Genomic DNA, 23682 nt, shown 5'->3' with positions numbered 1-23682 from the left:
GATGTACGCACTCTCACACCCAGACAGACAATCTGACAGCCATATTCACTCCCAGATACACCCTCTCACACCTATTGTCACACCCAGAGAGTCCATGGACAACTCCCACCACGCATGACCAAAGGGCAATCAGCATCAAGGGTAGGGTGGTTCGGGTGGTTGGCTGCAGGGTTTGGCTGCAGACCAGCTCTTGCAGGCAACCTCCAATGCACATGAGTGAAGGCCGAGCACGGTGTAAGGTTGGGTGCTTAAAGGCATTTGGCCACTGGGCCTGGCCACAGGCCAGACCATGTGACCAACCACCTCCGTACAGGGGCCAAAGGCCTTGCGCAGCAGTGTTTGGATTAACATATAGTAATGAAAGTCACTATATGTTAACAAAACTATAGAAATTCACTGAAAAAAACAAAGGTTACAGGGACATTATAGTTAGGAAACAGAAGTTAAAAAAATTGCAATGCACTGTAAAAAGCAAAGTTTACAGTGACGTTATAGTTAGGCTCACATTTTATACCTACCAAACCTTAGAAATTCACCAGTTATAGTTAGAGTTATCTCAACTAATATATATATATATATATATATATATATATATATATATATATATATATATGTATTAACTAGTGGCAATCGCCACTAGAGCCACTAGGTAGTTATAGTTAGGCCCTAGTTTATATAGAAAATGTGTTTTATGTTTTGCTAATAACTTTGATGAATCTTCACATAATTTTTTACAAAAAACAATGGCGGTCACTTCAGCTGCTATCTGGAAAGTTTTGGGGTGATCTGTCAAGTGGGGGCCGAAAAAAAGGTGGTCCTAAAACGCATTTTCCCTATTAATTGTTCCATAGGGATTTTGAACAGCAAAAGCATCAAAAGCACTTGACCGAATTACACCAAATTTAGCGGAAGGTAGCTCTTGGTCCATAAAGAGGCCTTTTTGTTATTTGGTATAAATCCATTCAGTAGTTTCCTAGTTATTAAATGAAAACCAAATTTGCATATGTAAGGGCACGGGCCCTCCTCTGATCCTTCACTGACTTGGAGGAAAAGCAAGGACCCGATTGGCTGGCCACAACCTGACAGTGTTTGCCATTTTGTTGCTCACACTGCATGGGTGGTGGGAAAAAAGAGACTAAAAATATATATGGGGTCAGGATACAGCTATGCTACCTGACCCAATAGGACACAAACAATTGCCGATGGTTTTGTTTTTCTGCTGATCTGCAGGTTTAAGTAACTTCATGGATCCTCCTCAGATCCTGGGGAAAAGCAAGGACATGATTGGCTTTCCAGAACCTGATACAAATATTAGCATGTGCTTTCAAAAACCTACAGAAATTCACTACAAAAACAAAGATATGACTATAAGTATAACTATTACTGCTGAATTTCTATGGGTTTGTGTGGGCAAACCATCAACCTAACTACAACACATATATATATATATATAGAAGTGCTACACAATAAAAATAAAGAGACCTTGATTGGAGGATATATTACCTGTGATAGAGCACCGCGAGTTGAGGGTCGGAGGACACTACACAACGCGGGGGACTCTCCAGGTATACTGAATCATTTCCTTTGTTTGCTACAGTTGCGATTATATTTGTGCTGTAAGTGCTATCTTGAATAATGTTAAGTAATTCCTTTGCCAATACAACAACAGTGAATGTAACAAATAAAAATCATATTGATGCAGCCTGAAATAATAGGACATAGCTAGCATAAAAATAAGAAAATAATTATTAGTAAATTTTTGAGTTTTTAGAAGTTGAAAGAAGGGAAGCGAAAGCATCAAAACGAGCTCAGAAAGCAGAGACTGCTTTTGCAAATATACAACATAATGATCCAGTAATGAGAAAGAATAATGGACCAAAAGAATGTAGTGATGCACAAGGATTATTTTCCCAACTAGAGAAACATTATAGAAAAGAGATCACAAAAAGCTGGGAGATCATCACATTACAAAAATATGTTGAAATGGGCAATACCAAGAGGGCTTTGCATTTTCATGTTACCCAATAATCCTGATATTAAACCTGAATTAATTACTTGAATGGGGAGAAAACAGTATGACCTGCTCTCGCAATATGATTCTAATTTTGAGTAAATATGCAAAAATAGATGTGGAGACAATAAAAAATTCAGTGAAGGAAATTGAAGAAAAGTTGTTAACATTACAGAGTACAGATTTAATCTCTAAACTAAGATAAAAAATGTAAGAAAGACTAGATAAAAATGAATTGGAAGTTGAGGCACGAAAACAATGGAAATTTCAGAGAGATGAGAATGATTATAAGAACGGCACAATCTTGACATTTGCAAAGGGGTTTGAAATTATCAAATAGAAATATACAACAGATTCAAAAGTAATTATTCCTACTGCAACATAGATTGTGAGTGAGTCTGGTGTTGAGTTAAGTGAAAGTGAAGATATTGGTGAATCAAGAATAAAGACAACGTTATTAGAAGAAATGCAAATTATATATCAAGACAGACATCAAAAGGCAGGGGCCGAGGATGCAGTCAAGGCAGAGGTCACCTAAGAACAAGATTCGCACAACTAAACATAGAAAAACCCGGAGGGGGAGAGGAAAGAAGAAGTTATCCATTACGCAACAGACAGAAGAAATAAATGCAAGTAATCATATTGAAGAAAATCTTGTGGTCAATCTGACAGATTATGAACTCTCAAAAGAAGAGAATAAAGTGTTAAATAAAGGTCTGTCTTCCTGTCCTAAGCATCGTCTGGACATAGTTGAAACAAAAATTGACACATATAAATTCATAAGAAAGATTAAATTAGCTAAACATTTTGCGAGACAATCTATTAAAAATAAGGAACCAATAAGATCACTATCGGACACTGAACTTTTGACTGAACAGATACAAGGTGTGCAGGTATGTTCTGAATTGATGCACAGTTTGGAGAACGGGGAAGTCACCACAATGGAAATCATGAATCAGTTGGGTATTTTAACTAATGACCATACATATAGTAATTTCAAGCCCAAATCCAAATTCTGTCCTATTCGCAATCCAGGAAATAAATAATAGCTGAGTTGGAAATGATACAAAATCAGAAACATGATCAAGGGGCCGAAAACCTGACTCAATTGGAAAGAAAAGCTCTTAACCAACTAATGAACAATAACAGAATCAATATAAAACTAGCTGATAAATAGGGTAATATAGTCATTTTGAATTCAAGTGACTATGTAAAAGAAGCTATGCAACAGTTGAATAATATACAAAATTATCAAAAATTGGATACAAGCCCTACTTTAGAAATATTGAGTCAGGTTAACATGCAGTTAAGGCGATGGCATCAAGAATTATTGGTTAATTCAAAAGAATTGAAATTTCTAAGTCAAGATTTTCCTATTACACCAACAGTATATTTTTTACCTAAAATTCATAAAACTCTTAAGAATCCCCCAGGAAGACCAATTATATCGGCTTGTTGTTCAGTCTTTGATAACATCTGTAGATATGTGGACTATTATTTGGCTCCTATGGTAGCCTCCTTGAGTTCATACATAAAAGAAACAAGAGACTTTTTAAAGGCAATAGCAGATATATTGTGGCAACCTGTTTTTTTCTTGGTAACCATAGATGTGGTGTCATTGTACACATCAATTCATCATGAAATTGGTCTCTATGCCTTAGAATATTTTTTGAAACAGAGAAACATAGAAGAAACAAATCATTTATTGATGATGATAGAGATGGTGAAAATGTGTCTTGAAAACAATGTCTTTATATTTAATTGTCAAGTATATAAGCAAAAACAAGCTACAGCTATGGGAATCTCATTATCTCCAAGTTATGCAAACCTTACTATGGGATGGTGGGAACGAGAAATAGCATGGCAAGATCAATATCTGGAATATGTGAATAGGATTGTCTTGTGGCTTCGGTATATTGATGATCTTTTCATAATATGGAATGGATCTAAGGAAGACATCACATCATATTTTCAATTACTAAATGATAACATCTATGGTCTTCAATTTACTTTTGACATCAGCTCAACACAAATACATTTTCTAGATATTAAAGTATATGTGGAAAATAATCAATTGCATACAGCGTTATATAGGAAAGAAACATCTACGAATAGCATATTACATGGGACAAGCTTTCACCCTAAACCACTATTAAGAAGCATTCCATTTGGGGAATTTCTGAGAACTAGAAGAAATTGTTCTAATGATGCAGAAATGGATACACAATTCAGCAATGTTAAACAACGATTCCTCAAGAGAGGATACCCTAAAGTGAATGTAGAATTGGGAGCATTAAAAGCCAAAAAGAGAAGTCGTCTGCAAACTTTGTTTAATAATAAAGTCAAGATCCCTGAGAAAAAAGAAGAAAATGAGGGACAGCGACTAATATTAACATCCAGAAAATAAAGTAAGACAATTGAAAAAAAATTCTAAAGATATTGGAAGATTTTAAGGAGTGATCAAGACTTGAAACAAATAATTGGAACGAGACAACAAATAACCTATAGGAGATCAAAATCTTTAAAAGACATGTTGGAAACTGGTTAAACAAAAGTGTAATTGGGTTCTATAAATGTAACAAGTGCAAAGCATGTAAAATTGCGAAAAACATGAAATCTTTTGTGGATTACAAAGGAAGAGAAGTATAGATTGTACTAAGATTGACTTGCAATAGCCAATATGTGGTACATCTGGTCCAATGAGAATACGTACTTCAATATGTGGGTAGCACAATCTGCACACTGGAGAAGAGAATACTGGAATATTCTAGAGCAATTCAACATCAAGATCAAAGTTATGCAGTGGCTAGACATCATAATAAATGCCACACCACAGATTGGAAATGTTTATCATATTTTGGTTTAGCACAATTAAATAATAATGAAAGTGGAGGAAATAGAACATTACTGTTGAGACAACTTGAAAGCAAGTATATCATTCGGCTCCGTACAAAAATCCCATTTGGGTTAAACGTGGATGAAGAAATTTTTTGTAGATTTATAATGAACCAACTATACCAACAATGAATAGTTGAGGGGATTAGTACAATATTGAAATGAATGATTATAAAAAAATTATTGGATCATTTGTGAGCAATTGCTAAGTTTTCTATCAAGTGGAAAATAATCATTATGAAATAAAATTATTGTTCAAATGGGGAGGATATGGATAATATAACACTTAATTTAATGTAGGAATAGATATGATAGAATCTGATGTGAAGGATTGACAGTTATTATGTTTAAATAATCAGTTTCCTATTTGAGGTGATGTTAAAATGTATTCTGTAAAGGCACTTAGCCGACATTTAATGATTAATAATTGTTGTAATATGTGATAAGCAGTAATGAAAGATCTGAAATGATTTATATTTTTCTATTTATATGAGATAACATCATAAGCAATACATGGTTTGATAATAGAGTAAGACAACATCGGTGATAATCCTATCCTCAAAAAATGAAAAATGATAAGAATATAAAAAGAAATACATATATATAAAAATATGCAAGTAGGTATATGTATGGCATTCTCATGATGAAAATTTAGCGATTGCAAAAATGGAGGCAACATATTTAAAATGCAGAAAATAACATTGGTTATAAGTCTCATTTATATAGAAGTAATTATTGTAATGTAATTAGATTTTTTATTGGACATTCTTTCAACTTTAGGATTCTAATTTGAGTGATATTTTTCATTTTATATTTTAAATTTCACTTTCATATATGCTTTTGTATAGTGTCAAACTACCATAACCAGAATGCAATGGTGTGATAACAATGACATCACACTATTTAAGGGTGGAATGAAGAAACTCATTTACCGTGAGGAAGACTCAAGTGGAGTTGAAACGCGTTGGTGGTTGCTATTCTTATCAATAGATCTGCCCAAAGGAACTTTGGAGTGTCGTAAATTACTTTTTGGACACAAAACATCTCTAAACAAAGGTTAATGTGTCTGCGCTTTCTTTCGAAATTATGATGTAGACAGCGACACACCCTGTCCTGGTTCCTGGAGCTCCTATCATAGAAAATGTGGTAATTCCCGAAAAGCAACAAGGTGGCTCAGCAGGGACGGGACCTCTGTCAAGGTCTCCTTCCCTCCCTGCGAGTTGTGTCAGTTACTCCCCAGGACTGGCAGGCTGTCACAGGTGGGGCATATGCACTGCCCTCTCAGGCAGGGACACCTCTCTGGGTTCCTTGCATCAGGATGAACTCTGGATAGCTACCCGTTTCCACACAGGAGCAGCTGTCACCAGCGGCGGCTACCTCTTAAGCTGCACCCATCAGAGGGGCGTGTCCCAGCTCCGGGGGCCCGCGACATCTATCAGACTGCTTCGCTGCTCCGGCAGTCAGGTTGGGCTTGCCTCGCGGGCAATGCAGCCCCAACTCCCTTTGTTCTGGGCCACAAATGGCAGAGGCACTTCGCCTCAAATAATTACGCAGTGCTCCAGTTGATATCTTCTCCTCTGGGGCAGATGTAATTTCCTGGGGTTCCAGGGCCCAGCAGTGATGTACTTACGGTGAGGGGGGTGCCTAAACCTAAGCAGGTAGGATGCGCTCTGCTCTTGCAGTTTCTAGCTCAAAACAGCACTCCTCACAGTCTGTGTCAGATTCCCCCAAAAGCGCTCACTCCACACTGGGATGGAACAGAGATCCTCACACAGTGCTTACCACATGCCGGACTCCACAGAGGCTCAGACAGGTGGCCATGGATGGGGAGACCAGCACTCCACAGGCGAGTGGGAGCAATCACCACCAGCAGTCCATCAATGCCAGTTCAGGCCAAGCCTAGGGGGGCACCTGGTCAGCAGGGCAACAAGCAGAAACACAATCCTGATGAGTCCTTTGTGCCACCTAGCAGAAGCCAGACAGCAGGGCAATAAACAGAAGGGAAGCCCAGATGAGTCCTTTGTGCTGTCCGGTAGCCTCTCTGACAGAGGTTTGGTCCCAGTTCCAAAAGTGCTCTAAAAATGTGGAGGAAGACCCCCTGTACTTATACTCATTTTGCACAATCTCCACAAAAGAGGGAGAAGGGGTTCTAGTCAATACTAACAGGTTCCAGGAGTGTTCCATTTCTCCTCTAGCACATACTCCAGACATCAGTGGGGGGTAAATGAGCCCTTTGTGTGAGGCCAGGGCACAGCCTTTACAAATGCAGGTTTGCCCCGCCTCTCCCTCCCCCAGCCCAGGAAGACCATTCAATATGCAAACACACCTCTGTTACACCTCCATTCTCTCTGTGTACAGGCTGTCTGAAAGGTAAGGCCCAGCTGCCACTCTGCCCCAGACATGAATTGGAGTCAAGCTGCAAAACACCAGTCATAAGCATGGAGAAATGGCCACTTTCTAAAAGTGTCATTTCTACAATGTAATTAAAAATCCTACACCTGTAAATAGCATTTCCCACTAAAATTACAACCATACCAAACATGTCTACGCGCCCCCTCATAGATTAGACTACCACACAACCAGGCACATGTCCTGCCTTTTACTCACACAGCACCCTGCCTATAGGGCTAGCTAGGGCCTACCTTAGGGGTGACTTATATGTAGTAAAAGGGGAGTTATAGGCGTGGCAGGTAAATCTAGATGCCAGGTCCCTGTGGCAGAAGACTGTGCACTCAAGCCCTGTGAAAGCAGGCCTGAGACAGGTTTGAAAGGTTACTTCCATGGGTAGCGCAAGCTGCGCTGTAAGCCCACTAGTAGCATTTAATTTACAAGGGACTGACAGGCAAATTAAATGTGCCAAAGGGGTGTAAGCCAATCATAACAAGTTTAGTAGGTGGAGCACATGCACTTTAGCAGTGATCAGAAGTGGTAAACTGCCCAGAGTCCTAATGTCAACAAAAAGGGTTAGAAAAAATAGGAGGAAGGCAAAATGTTTGGGGATGATCCTGTAAAACGGGCCAGGACCAACAATATGTAGCTGTAAATATATATATATAATGCAGGACACATAATTGGTGGAACAGCTTTTAATAGGCTGACCTGGTCATCTCAAGGCATATGTAAAGTGGATGATCTATTTTGCCATGAAACTCTGATACCCATGAGGCTTTCCTTTCGGAGTTTCACTTTTCATTATCAGCATAGAGGAGATATTGACAATTGGCCCTCATGAATTGACTTTGCCTCCAGCACTTCAATATGTCATAAAATGGGAAAAGACAAAGGAGTATTTACAGACATGTATGAACACCCTGATCTCAAAATTAATCTCTCTGACACAACAGAACAGGAGACACAGATCTGCTGGCAGACACACTACTCAAATGAATTTACTAAAGATGAATAGATCACTTGGTGTATATGACACACAAATAATTGAAGTCAGGCTGAAATACACATAAATGAAAAAAATACATAATTGGTATTTGTCTCCTACTGCATGATGTAAGGCAGAAATAATTACAGATGAGCTCTTTTGGAGGAACAAAGTACTAAGTTGTGACCAGATGCACATGCTTTGGGCATGCCTTTCCTAATCTCAAAACTGGTGAGATGTATGGTACTGTTAGAAATATGGAGTCTAGTTGTTAATGGTTTGCACCCTTTCCCAGCAGGGACCCTCACTCTACCCAGCATATGGGTGCCACACAGCTAAGATAACCCTGCTCACCCCCTTGGTAGCTTGGCTCAAGCAGTCAGGCTTATCTCAGAGGCAATATGTAAAGTATCTGTACCCATATACAATAATACAGTTAAAGCACCAAAATGCACTCCACACCAGTTTAAAAAAGTAGCCAATATTTATCTGAGTAAAACAAGCCCAAAAACTACAAAAATGTAACATGCACAAGTTAAGATTTGAATTTTCAAATATTAAATCTTAGTATTGTGCTTAGAAACACAATCGCTCCGCCTGGGGCTATCACGATGTCTTGGCAATGTCACTTGCAACAGTTCAACGCCACAGGCGAGGGAGTGTGGGCCGGTCACAGAGCACATGGACCCCAAGTACAGTACCTTGGAAAATGGTTAGGGAACAAAGACGTTGCATAGTGTCGGGTGATGCATGGCTGGAGCTTGTGTGATGTTGGTTGCTTACTGCTACTGAAGAGGTGAGACATTGGTTCCTTGCTGCTAGGCAGGGGAGGTGAGGCATCAGTTCCTCACGGTTGCAGGGGAGGAGCTGCAGTGTCGGTGGTGAGGTGGCAGTTCCTTACTACAAGGCAGGGTCAATGAATCCAGCAGCTCAATATGTGAAGTATAGACTTTGCGGTATTTGAATAACACCATGGGGCCACAGGTGCTGCAGTGGAGTCAGAGTTGGGTGTCATTGATGTCGGTGACATGGCACTCGGGACACACACTGTGGCAGGACTTCAGAGGCACTGCGGTGGTATCGGGCCTGTGTTGCAGGTCATGGTTATTGCACCAAGCAGGGACCATAGCTCTGGTGCAGGAAGTCACGTACAGTCAGAGAGTGGCGCCATTTCTGAAGTCGCTCTGGATTCAGGGTGTTTAGTTTCTTCTTGGTTGCCCCATAGCTCATTTACAATGGCCCAGGAACTGGATTTAGTACCTCTTGGCAAGTCAAGACTCTCAGCAAGAGAATCTAGGTGCTAGCAGGTGAAGTCTTTGATGGCCCTGAGAGTTCTTAACAGGAGGCAAGCTAAGTTTACGTCCTTGGAGAACCCTGGAAAGCAGGATGTAGAAAGCCAAGTCCAGTCCTTTTCCTCCCAGGACAGAAGCAGCAGGCCAGCATACCAAAGCAACAGGCAGATTGGCAGTCCCTCCTACAGCATCCAGCTCTTCTTCCTGGTAGAATGTCCTCAGTACAGAAGTGTTCCAGCTATGTGGTGTCAGAGGTACAGTACGTATACCAATTTCTATAATTGAAGGAGGCAAAGTTCAAAGAGAAGTCTTTGAAGTGAGCAATACCCTGCCTTCCCTGCCCTGGCGCCAGACACACTCCAGGGGGTTGGAGACTGCTTTGTGTGAGGACATGCACAGCCCTAATAAGGTGCAAGTGTCAGCTGTTCCCACCACTCTATCTCAGGAAGAATCATCAGTCTGGTGATGGGTCATGCAGATATGCAGAGCATACCTCAGCTCCCTTTGTGTGACTATCTTGATTGAATACACAAGCAGCCCAACTGTCATACTGACTCAGACAGGTGTTCCACAGACAGGCAGAGTCACAGAACGGTTAAGCATGAAAATGCCCACTTTCTAAAAGTGGCATTTTCAAACCTACAATTAAATACCTAACTTCACCAAAGTTATATTTTTAAATTGTGAGTTCAGTGAACACAAACTCTCTATTGGTATCTGCTCCCGAAGGGAAATTACACTTACAAGAGATTTCAAGGCAATTCACGTGTTACCCTATAGGAGAGATAGGTCTTGCAATGGTGGAAACTGAATTTAGCAGTATTTCACTATCAGGACATGTAAAACACACTGGTACATGTCCTACCTTTCAAATAAACTGCATCCTGCCCATGCGGCTGCCTTGGGCCATCTTTAGGGGTGACTTACATGTAGTAAAAGGGAAGGTTTCGGCCTGGCAAGTAGGTGCACTTGTCAGATCGACATTGCAGTGTAGAACTGCACACGCAGGCACTGCAGTGGCAGGTCCGAGACATGTTTGCAGGGCTACTCATGTGGGCGGTAAAATCAGTGTTGCAGGCCCACTGGTAGCATTTCATTTACATGCACTGGGCACACTTGATGCACTATACTAAGACTTACTAGTAAATCAAATAATCCAATCATTGAGAAACCAATCACCAATATATTTTAGACAGAGGGCATATGCACTTTAGCACTGGCTAGCTTTGGTAATGTGCCAAGAGTCCTAAAGCCAACAAAAACAGGTCAGAAAAATAGGAGGGAGATGACAATAAATTTGGGGATAACACTGTAAAAAGGGCCAGGTCAAACAGGTACTTACTAAACACTACAAAGGACTGTCTCTTTCAGTCCTTAAGTAAATTTATAATTTTCATGGCACACAAGATCCAGGATCCACCAACCCTTATTGGACAAAAGGGATTGCCACATCATTTTCTTTCTCATAAATATGCGTCTTTTTAGACAGTGGAAGCCAGTTACAATACCTTCACAGAGCTACTCTGCTTAGCAACATGCAATAGTATAACATACAGGCAGAACCAGATGCCACTGTTTAAACATACCTTTGATCATGGCTAGAATTCCCTGCAACACCACACACATAAACAACCAAGACATCCGCTTGTATATCTTTTTGATTGTGCATCCATACAACTACAATTTGATAAAAATTTTATAAAATGCATATGTATGTCAGAACACAGTGCTGTGTAATTAGAATGTGACACATTCATTTGCATAGTTCTTCTGGCACACTGCAAACTATTCTTACAGCCATAAGACCCATGATCATGTGCATATATTACCCTCCCCCTCTGCTTAATCCTGTGTTTTCCCACTCCTCTTTTTGTTGTATTTTAGCACACGTCTAGCCAGCATTATCAACTGCATTTATTATTTATCAATTGCACCATGCAAACGCTTTCCTGAGCCTAACCTCAGAAAAGCTACCAAAGCATTAATCTGTAATGCACTAAAGGTGCCCACCAATAAGTACCAGGAACAATGGCGGATGGTATCATATATGTAGAGGATCATGTAGCATATGAATAACATATTTAATGTGCATTCTGGTCTATGTCACTAGCACATAACATGATTTCTAACTTTCGAGTTTATGTAACCTCTGTCACAGGTGAACATCTGTTATCACTGTAAAGCACTCTGATACCCTGGCTTGTGTACACACTATATAAACATTGCAAAATAAATATAATAAAGTACAAAAGGGTTGAAGAATATTAAGTGATTACATTTTTGAAACAAGTTTCTTATTTGTCACCTAGAGAACACTAGATTTGTTGCCCTGAAGCTAGAAAAAGTATTCTATTAAATGAAATTAGAAGAACTTTAAAAAGCAGTGCATTTTGAAGTCAAGCTGATCTTTTGGAATAGCCAGTACACTCTGTATGCCATCCTTCTTTTATAATTCACTTGCAGTACTGAATCTCAGTGGGAAACCATCACAGAGATAGTAGGCAGGTGCTGGCTCATTAAAGAACTGTTAAAAAATAAAAAAGCATATCAAACACGTTGAATGTCCTCAGAAAGGCCACTTTAAATGTTCTCACACATGATTCTGTTTGCTGTAAGTCAACAATCCACACAGAATAGATTTTATACATGAACACAAAAGCCGTTATTTTGATGGAAAGTGTTGGACCTGGCCCTTTTGCAGAGTTATCCCCAAATGTTTTGCCTTCCTCCTAATTTTCTGATCCTCTTTTGTTGGCTTTACGACTCAAGGCATTTATCTGATCAATGCTAAAGTACACCTGATTGGCACTTTTAATTTACCTATAAGTCCCTTGTACAGTGGTATCCCTTATACCCATGGCTTGTAAATTAAAAGCTACTAGTGAGCTTATGCCACCCACAGAAGTAGCCTTTCAAACCTGTCACAGGCCTGCCCCTACAAGGCCTGCCTGCTCAGTTTACTGCCACATTAGCTTAGCATCTAAAATTACTAGCCAGCCCTGGAACTCCCCTTTTAGTACATATAGGTCACCCCTAGGTAGCCCTATGGGCAGGGTGCTGTGTAGTTAAGAGGTAGGACATGGATCCTGGTCGAGACAAATAGCCTATTTTGTTTCTCACTATTGTGAGTGCTGCTGTTCTCATAGGTTTACATTGGGAAGTGTAATTTCTGATCCATAAGGAGTAGCGTTGACATCTTTAGTGTGTTTGGAATAGTAATTAGAAATCCTGCTATTTGGTGTACGTGGATTTTTTAATACTATCATGGAAATGTCACTTTTAGAAAGTGGGCATTGCACTGTGCTAATGACTCTTGTGATTTGCAGCCTGACTCCAATTCACACCTGGGGTAGAGTGACAGCTGGGCTTTGTGCACACTTTCCAGATAGCCATCCCACAGGGAGGGTGGAGGTGTAACAGGATTATATCTGCATACTGAATGGTCTTCCTGGGCTGGGAGATTGGGAGGCAGTTATACTTACATTTGAATAGGGTGTGTCCTGCCCACATCCACAAAGCTTATTTAACCTACTGATGTCTAGCGCCAGGCTGGGGTTGTGAGGGGGTTTTGTGCACTTCTAAATTTCCTTTGAAGTGCCCCCTTAGATCAAAGACATTTGGAGTATAAGTAAAGGGGTTGTACCCATGTGTTTAGATACTGTATGGATTTGGCACCAGATACTGCTGGAAAGAACTGTCTTACTGGAAGGTACCAACATTGGGACTGTCTCACTGATGTGCTGAGCTGTGGCCTGCTGGGTCACTCTATTGCCAGGATCCTACTGAGCTGGCCTGCTGCCTTTACCTTGTTTTGGTTGCTTCTAGTGCTCTTCCAAGGGTCAGTAGCAAATTCCTACTGCCTTCTCCATCCCAGCGCAGAGTGAAGCATTTTTTCAGCACTGCGAAAGTGCTGGATATCCGCTAGTGGGAGGTAGGCTGAACTCTCCCCCTGAGTACTGAACAGCATGTGGAGCACGTAGAATAGTATTACGGATGGAGCATGGTCCCCCTGGTGACCCCGAGGGGGGCATCCACTAACGGTGCCGGAGTCTGAGCGCAAAGCCATGACTCGTTTGGTTGGCCTTCACCGCTGCGACCCGGGTCGACTGACCTCAGCCCCATGAGTCTGTCACTGCCATGGAGGAGTACTATGCCCCCCCACTTCCTACACTGAGTTCTGGTGTGTGGGCACTGGAGGGAGAAGCAGAAGTAAGCCACTGATAGCAATTGGTAGGTGGGGTAGGGTAGCCCCAGGAGGATGGCAGCAGCTGTTGCTAGAGCCCTTCGTGCCCCAGAGGACGACACATCCGAGTCAGAAGAGACCCCGAGGTACCCCACAGCATGGCACTAGGAAAAGCAACTGCACCACTTGGAGGCTAGCTGCTGTAGTACAAAGTTGAGAAGGGGGACTGATCCAGGTTTCCCACAAGGAGAGGGCATCTGGATCCTCCCTCGTGTTGAAGTTGCATGCTTCCTGAGGCAGGCTTTGGTGGCCTGAACAGCAGGACGGGGTGGCGACCCTCCACAGCAGTCCTCGATCCTGTTAGTGCTACTTGTGTTTACTGCATTTACCGCTGCAGGAGCATGGGAGTTTTGTGTAACCATTTTAGTTATAGCTCCATGCACATTATTTTAACTCACTAGGCCTGCCGCTGTGCCCTTTAAACTAGATGTATTTTATTCGGCTTAGTTCATTATTGTTACAGTAGCCGCTTTTACAGTCTTGTTTTATTTTCTATCTATCTTACTGTTTTTGAGTAGGCCAGCACTCTGTTCTCAAACAAAACATTCTTGCTCACTCTGTGCTTCTTCCAAGGCTGCAGCAAGATAGGTTGCTGGTGAACGTGGTATAAGTTTAGTCTCCAACATTCGTAGAAAAAACACACATCCTTACTTGGGGACATTTTCTCAGAACAACAGCTGTTTTATTATAAAACACTTGTCCCTTACACGTTAGAGGGAGATTCCAGCCAGAGAACCACAACAGTATGCTGATTGTTGAATGCTTCGCTACAGCTGGTTTTGCAGAATCCAGGCCTTTGCTTAGGTATGGGGGATGATGTCTTCCCAGGGGAACCTGAAGGGCAGAATTAGAGCTTAACGTGCTGTGCTCTATTGTAGCTTAGGTAGGAATTAGTCCATTGACTATATTGACAATATGGTAGTATTATTTCTTTGCTTCACTCTCCTTGTCACTATATTGATCTTGTCATGCTGTATCATCCTCATTATTGCAGCTCACGCTTTGCTATCTAAGATGCAGTCACTTCATTAAAAAACTTTATTGAAACATATACTGCTTCTGTTTGTCATTGTGTATATGAGATTAATGTAACTGAGAGAAACAGATGAGACCTGAGTGACCACAGCTTCCGTGAGAAACCAGTTATGTCATGCGCTCGGCTGCCCAATCATCCCTGCCCTTGGGTAGAGATGAGGCACTGCTAGTTAGCCAGAGGAAAACCCGGATTGGAGCGTCAGGCGTCACATGTAGTGGGTCAGACTCAGTTTCCCACACCACTGGTGATTCTGCCGCTCAAAATCCAGTAGTATCATTAGAATAATGAGAGCCTAAGCGACATGACACCACCAATGTTTGGTCAGGCTCTAATTTTAGGGTCCTCCTGAGTATCTCTGTCTCATTATATATCAAGATAACTAAGTACTATATACGGAGACGTCTGTGGTATTGAGGATTTCCTCCTCAGCTAGGTAGGATACCCTATTTGATGCTGGAGGTCGTTCAAGCTTGAACTCTAAAAGGATAGTCCCTATTTGTCATGCCTTCTCTGAACAAATTTACTATCTATTATGGCGAATCCACAAAAGGAAGCGATAGCAGTCAATGTGAGACAACCTCTGACTACACACTTATTAGCAAATGGCCTAATGGCCCGGGGGGGGTCCAGTCACATTTGGGTGGACGCTCATGCAGCTTACAGAACAGAACTTTTTTATTCATGGGTCATATTTCCAGCAGTTGATGGTAACACAAACACATTTCATCACTATACACCTGCAAACGTACCTAGACAATACAAGGCATATGCATATTTAGAGATACCTTTATCTTATCAAGAACATAATAATTGGCTTGATAGCACCCTAGCCCACACAATATTACCAGTTAGGTTAGGTCCCCTAAGTATTGATGGTCCTACCTGGCCCTTATTGGCCCCTTATACACCTCACCCTGCAGTAGCAAATTTAGCAGTTGCTGAGGTTTGTCACTTATATACTTAACTGACAGCGACATACAGACGATTAGTACAATTTGTAATGCAAACATTGAATACAAACCCAACATGTGCTGCTCCAGCACAACCACATGCAGTAATGCCAGGTATTAACCCTGCCACTGTACATTCGATCATGGGTATAGTGCCCGCCAAAACGGGAGGAAACTCCGTTTTGGTTAGCCGAAAAAATAAATGCACTGGAATCAGTCTTTCCCCATATGGGACCTCAAGATAAACATTGAATTCTAATGATGTGCTTGCCATTTGGGATGGTCCCCACAGTAGATAACTGTAATACACGGGCCTCAGTGTTTTACACTACTGCACACAGTACACCGACACTTGCCAGCTTGCCGGAAGTGTTGAAACAAATTCAAGATGAATACGGCCCTGGCCTTGGGGATGCAATTAATGGGCAATTTTGCCACAGTGTCCTCAAATATTTTGAGTAACCTTGAGAGGGAAGCGGTCGCTCTAACAGTGCAAATGCGGCTCCGGGATGTTCCTCAGCAGGATCAGGAATGTGAGCTGGCAAAGATTATCGCAGAGACCTATTCTAGTATTGGTCGAGATAGTCTAGGGGCCAGACCAACTAAACCGCAATTTCAGGGGAAATCTAATTAAGATTATTCCAAGCAAGCTCCTGAGGGTAACAAGAAATGCTGGGATAAAAAAACAGCAAACTCCTAAAAAAAAAGAGGAGAATCTCAACGTACGGAGACCCCACTGAATAGATATAATCCTTGTAATAGAGATAATATAAAAAGTACCTGATCGATCTCAATATACTGATATACATCAATCTCGTTCCTTTCAGGATTCATCGGAAAAACTAAATGAAAGAGGTGGGAGATCAAAGCGAACAACAGAGTACGTGAAACCGAGACAGGAATCACAACACTCATCGGAGGTTTCTGTTAAAAAGGAAGAGAAACTTCCCACACAAAAACCCCAATTTAAAAAGAAAAAAGTGGCAGCAGTTGCAATATGACACGCCGCTCAAGAAGAGTGTCCTCTTGAAGAACAGGAAGTGGGCACTAGCGATGCTAGACAGCGCGGAGAGGTATAAAGAGGTCACAATAGTTCACAGGAGTCTTCTAGAGCATCTGGAGGTGAAAGCAACTGATTACTTTATACAAGTAGAAACTACGGACATGCGAGACTCCACGCCTGATAGGGTGTATAAAGTAACGCTACAGTTAGAGGGAGACATTGAACGCACAATAGATGCAATCTTTTGGGATTGCATAGTAAATATATATGATATCTTGTTGTCCAAGCAAGATTGGCCACCTGAATTTGTCCGTACCTACCCATATGGGGAGGAGGTTATTAAACCTTCTTTCTCGTCCCTTGTTCCTGAGGAACTCGCTGAATCCTATGCCATCAATTGGGCATTGGCGCAGGCACCCACATTATATCGCAATCAAGTAGGATGTGATAAAGAATCCCCCTACCACGTTATACCAATTAAAAATGAACCTCAACCACAACCCCAATATCCAATAAAACATAATGCTAAAGCACCAGTGAAAGAGATTCTCACACAACTGGAGTACAAGGGCGTAATTGAACCCTATGTCTCCCCAGTGAATAATCCCTTATTCCCAGTAGCCAAACCGGACCATTCATACAGAATAGTCTTAGGCTATAGACACTTAAACAGTTATACACGCACATATGCTATACAAAACTCACATAGCACCGCACTAATGAAAAACATAGTACGCAAAAAATATAAAACAACACTGGAGATTTCCAATGTTTTTTTCTGCCAGAATATAGCAGCTGAGAGTAGAGACTTAACAAGTTTCACAGCACTAGGCTCTCAGAAAAAATTCTGTTGTATGCCTCAGGGATACAATAACAGCCCAGGACTGTTCGCGGCTCATGTGACGGCAATTTTGTAGAACATTGACCCTGAAGCATTGTCCTAAGTAAATGATATCTATCTCACGGATGATGAATTGCTACAACATTTAAGACGGGTAGCCCACATTGTTGTGGGATTTGCTGAATTTGGCTACAAATTCAACTTCAAAAAAACAAAAATAGCCTTCCTCAGCGTCCTGTTTTTTGGGATATGAGCTATCGAGTGAAGGAAAGAGCCTAGCGCCACAATTCTTAGAAAAATGCACGCAACTACAACCTCCAAACATGATTAAAAAACTCCAATCTCTATTGGGTTTCCTAAATTTTGGCAGAACTTACCTTCCAGATTATGCAACATGCATGAAACCTTTATATGACCTAATTTGTCCTGACTTTTCAAGTCAATTTTGGACAGTCGAACACACACGCATTCTCAGAGACCTGCAGACAGACATGCTTGCAGCACAACATCTACATACAAGGGACAACAAAACACACTTGGTCATCAGAGTAATTGCTGGTGCCATTGGTTTCACATAGGTAACTTTTAATGAGGGTGAGACCTTCGCGATTGCATATAAATCACATTTGTACTCACCAGCAGAACAACGCTTTGCTCCCACTGAGAAAATTCTCACTGCTGTACAGATGGCTATCATTAAAGAAATACCTTGTTTGTTCCTGGTCCTTAGTAAGTAAACTTACTAGGGGACACGTATAGGTTGATGATCTTTTGAATCGCATGCAGTATCCTAGTCATTCAGGGACAAATGAATCAATAATCAAACATCAATAGAAAAAGATAAAACACCTTAAGTAAACACAAGAAAAACCACCCTATTCAGAAATAACCATCACTCATGAAAAAGGTTAACAATTTGTATTCCCTATTGATTACAATTCTAATCAAATGTTAATTTTGCCTTTATTAATCAATCTTTATTAGTTTATCAAAAGAAAACATTTCTCTTTAAGGAAAACATGAGCAACAATGCAAATAATAAGTCAGTGAATGTCAGCAATGATGCAATTCAGCAAATTAATTTGTCAGTCATTTGTCACTGTCAATGTCTCCTCTGTCAGCCTACCTAAACAAGATTAGCATCAGCATGTGGGTCTTCATGCGAAAACAATTTAGAGAAAAACATTTAATTTGGAAAAACATACCTGAAAAGAGAGAAATTCTACAAAATAGTGCAGTTGGTACCTAGAAGAAAAGGCACAAAATTTGTCAGTCACGTTTTCATAGCTACCCATCCAGGATGGATCAGCAACAAGTCTGTCTTCATCCCCAGGTCATCAATGGTCAGCTACATATTAGGCTCACAGAGTATAAGCCCAATGTCAGCACATCAGACAGCGTCTCCTGATCTCATCAACCTTCTCCTCGCAGTTCTGATTTTGCGCCCCTTGTCACGACTTTTTATTAGGGTTCCCTAGTCCATCCCACTAATTGCTAATTGGTCAGTCTGTCGGAAGTTATGAGTCTAATCTAAAGTTTTTGTTTACCAAATCTTTAATTTTGCATATGTATTGTGTCCCATAAAACTGATTGGTCCTTCTTGCGATGAGAACATCATCTGGCTCTTCAGGTAAAGAAATTGTTGCATCTATCTCTGCAGTCAGTGCCTCTAATGTTGAAGTCCTGGGAAAGCACATTTAGCTTACACTACATATGATTGTATCCAATTTTATGTCAGGACCGGAGGCTCCTATTATGTGTTTCTTTTCTTACTTTAATCAATAGCAGCAGTCGAGAAACGTACTACAAATCCCAGGACGCAAACAACGAAGAGCCAATGGGATTAAAAACGTAGTCCTAACAAGTGAACCAATGAGGATGTACACATAGCATTATGACATCACTTGACTGCGAACAGCCCTCTTTTCTTGCTGCTCACAGTCAAGTTAAGTACATTTTCACCGCTTTTCTCACATTTTATTATTTCATTGTTATAATATTGTTGTTTTTATATATATTTGATTTGCCAAGTATTGCGCTGCTCCAAAGCGTGTTTCGCTCCATTTCTAGTCTGCAAATTGCCGCACCTCATCTCTGAGCGCTCCTCCTCGCACTCCGAATTTCGACATTTCTCTTGTTGCCTCAGGTAGTGGTCACCATTTTTACCACGGATGATGGATCGAGAGCTACGGGAATAATGTTCTCCGTCAGCATTTTCGCATTTTCCTTTAAAACTTACCAGTTTTTCTGCTTTCCGGTACGTGAGTGCTTTCCTCTCTGCCTTCTACCGATCAAGGCAGCGTCAGCATGTCGCATAACCCTGTAATACCGCCCACAGGCAGAGCTTTGATTTTTCAAGCCCTCCCTCTCCCATTTAACCCTGTTTGTGCTGGTTTGCCAAGAAGCTTTAACTCAGCTTCATTCATCTTTATTTCAACATGCAAACAGATGGTTCTCCTTTGGGACAGGACGTTCCTTATGATTTGGATCAAATTAGCTAAGCTCCTTTATTAAAAGTTCTGTGCAACAAGCTGTTTCTTGCTCCATTCAGAAATTATCAAAAAATGTGGAAACTTATTTTTCTAATTTAATTTCCAAATCTATTTTGACCCAAACTCCGGGGGAATGCAGTCAGTCCCTCTCACCCCAAAAATCACTACATTTGGTGCAAAAGGACAGTGAGGTTCCCTCACACATGGCAGAGGATGCGGTTCCTCACAGGGCTTCTTCCAAGGAGAATAAAAATTTGGATACTGTTAAAACGTCTTTAAAACGAAAATCAAAATAAAAAAATATTATTCCTCCTGTTGTAATTTCTTCCATCCCTGATACGGATGATGACATGCCTGACATGATTCAGATACATATTTATCTGACAGTGATGATGATAGTTCACTACCTTCTCCTCCTTCAAAAAAACCTAAGACATTCTCTTTTAACTCTTCCAAACCCCTTTTTGATGCAGACGGTTTACCTATGTTTGACCCTTGTCACATCCTTCATCCCAACTCTACCGAATGGACTCCCGCGGACCATGTGGGTGAATATGTTGCTGCCAAATCGTCTTGCCCTTTGTACAAGCAAACCAGGGCCAAGTTGAAATCCGAATGCCCTCATCCTTCCCTTCCTCAAAAATCCACTATTACGCCCTCCATCAATCAACCTTTACTCACCTTTTTCACAAAACTTGGTAAAGACCCTCGGAAAGGAGTTGACAAGGCATGGTCTTCCTGCCAGGACAAACTTTTAGATGTAATCGGTCCCCTTACTCGGATGTTTGACTTGGCTGAGGCAGCCAGAATGGATGGCATGTTTATCGACCCTGAAGAACTCTCTTTGTGGGTTCAACGCTCTTTCTGCCTCCTTGGAAATGCCAATTCTGCCTTTATCCATGAGAGGAGTAAAGGCCTTCTTCTGAAGCTGGATCTGAAATTAGTTCACTTAGCAATTGTTGATTCTCACATTAAAACTGAGGGGATACTTTTTGGGGAGTCGTTCATTAAAGAACTGAGCAAATACGTGGCCACTTTCATCTCACTTGACAAGGCTCAGCAATCCCTAAAGAAAATGTTCACCCAACGTGTTTTTGTCAGGGCCGGCTGAGGTAGGAACCGCTTTGCCGGCCGCGGATACTCTAACCAAGGTTCCCGTGGATTCTACAATCATCCTACTAGGAATATAGGCCACAATTCTATCCCCAGAGGGGATCCGTTCCAGAGCCAACAGGAATTCCAGATCCTCTAACCAAGCAGATAAGCCCACCTTTCGGATCCTTTCCAATAGGAGGTCATCTTCGTTATTTTCTTCCAAAATGGTTGTCAATCAATTCAGATTCTTGGATTCTCAACATAGTTCAAGGTTACATGATAGACCTTTATTCAAGTACTATTCAAAAAGAGTTACCTCCCTCTCCTCGTTTTTCCACAGAAATGACCAATCTCATTTCTCTGGAAGTACAGTCTCTTATTCAAAAACAAGCCATCTCTCTTACCCAACCACATCCTTCAGGATTTACCAGCCCCATTTTCTTGGTGCAAAAGAAAAACAAAAAGATGAGGCCAGTATTCAATCTCAAACATTTCAACCGGTTTTGTAGTCTGTCGTCATTTCAAGATGGAGACCATTCTTCACCTCAGAGATACGCTCCTTCAAAAAGATTGGATGGTCCGTCTAGACCTCCAAGATGCATATCCAGTGGTTCCAATTCACCCAGACTTCAGAAATTGTCTCCAATTTCAGTGGCTAGACCAACTATTTCATTTTACCCCTCAACCCTTCGGTCTATCGTCAGCTCCTTGGTGCTTCACCAAGCTCATGAAACCGGTAGTAGCCTTTTTGAGAGCTCAGGGGGTAAGGCTCATAATTTATCTAGACAACATTCTCGTATTGAGCCAGTTTTCCCAGTCTCTTCTTACTCACTTAACTCTGACCTGTTCTCTTTTAGCCAACTTAGGTTTTATCATCAACAGAGAAAAATCCATTCTCATTTCGACTCAACTCATAGAATTTTTAGGTTTCCAAATAAATTCTCTTTCGGCCACCCTCCTTCTCCCGGCTGCAAAACTCAAATCCACTAAATAGAAATCCTTCAAATCTTACGCAGCTCACTCATCTCCATCAGATCTCTGGCCCAAATAGTGGGCCTCCCTTCTTCCTCCATTCAAGCAATATTCCCAGGTCCCCTGCACTATCGTGCTCTTCAAAGACTGAAGATCCAACATCTGTCTTATTCAAATATTATCCACTAGATCTCGACTCACTTACAGAACTTCAGTGGTGGATAGACCATTTAGACGCTTGGAACGGAAGAAGGATCTTTACATCAGCCCGACATCTTGTGTTAGAATCAGATGCAAGCAGCTTAGGCTGGGGGGCCTGTTGTGGTCCAGTCTCGACTGGAGTTACTTGGTCTTCAGAGGGGTCCAAATTGCACATCAATTGTTTAGAGATGCTTGACGGCTCCTTTGCAATTAGAAGCCTAGCAAAGAACAAGGTCCATTGCGCTATCCTTCTCAGGATGGACAATATTTCAGTGGTTCGCTATATAAATCACCTCGGGGCACAAAATCCAAACCCTTAGCAGAACTGGCCAAGAGCTTCTGGGAATTTTGCCTTTCAAACCATCTTTCAGTTCATGCAGAGTATCTTCTAGTTTCTCTCAACTCAGTAGCAGATTGGCATTCCCGCCATCTTCAAGACTCCAGCGATTGGAAGCTTCATTCTTCAATTTTGCAAAAAATTCAGAACAAATGGGGCCCTTTTATAATAGATCTGTTTGCATCCCGCCTAAGCACTCAGCTTCCTCAATTTAACAGTTGCTGCCCACATCCATTAGCCTTGGCATTGGGTGCCTTTTTACAAGATTGGTCTCTCTCCCTCAATTTTGCTTTCCCTCCTTTTATCATGATCAGCAGGGTACTAGCATAGGTCAGACGTCAACAAGCCACCTTGGTTCTTATAGCCCCTTTTTGGCAATCCCAAATCTGGTTTCCTACCCGTTTGGAACTTTCTGTGGACTTCCCCTTTCTTCTTCCTTATTTCCCGAGTCTGTTGTTAGGCCCTCTTCACCGTCCCCACTCCCTCATTTTGGACAATCTCCTGACCCTATCAGCATGGAAAATCTCAGGACTTCCCAGTCTCTTCCTCTCATTTCGGCAGAAGCTTCACAATACATTGCACAATCCTGGGCCCCAGGCACCAAGAAGGCTTATAAATCAGCCTGGTCTTTATGGCACAGCTGGTGTTTGGGAAAACACATTGATTCCTTTTCAGCAGATGTGATTTTTATAGTCAATTTCATTGCTACAGAAGCGAGCAAAGGCAAAGCCTTTTGCACCATTAACCTTTACAGGTCAGCTATATCCTCCAATCATGCCTATGTGAATGGAAAACCAGTGGGAGAACATCCTCTAGTCTGCCGACTTTTGAAGGGAGTAAAGTTTTCTAAGCCTCCTATGCCCAAATACAGTCAATTGTGGGATGCCAATGTTGTTTTAAAATTCCTTTTGTCATTACCTGATATTTTAATGCTTTCC

This window comes from Pleurodeles waltl, chromosome 5 (assembly GCF_031143425.1).
Source record: "Pleurodeles waltl isolate 20211129_DDA chromosome 5, aPleWal1.hap1.20221129, whole genome shotgun sequence".
NCBI lineage: Eukaryota > Metazoa > Chordata > Amphibia > Caudata > Salamandridae > Pleurodeles > Pleurodeles waltl.
This window is presented reverse-complemented; position numbering follows the sequence as displayed.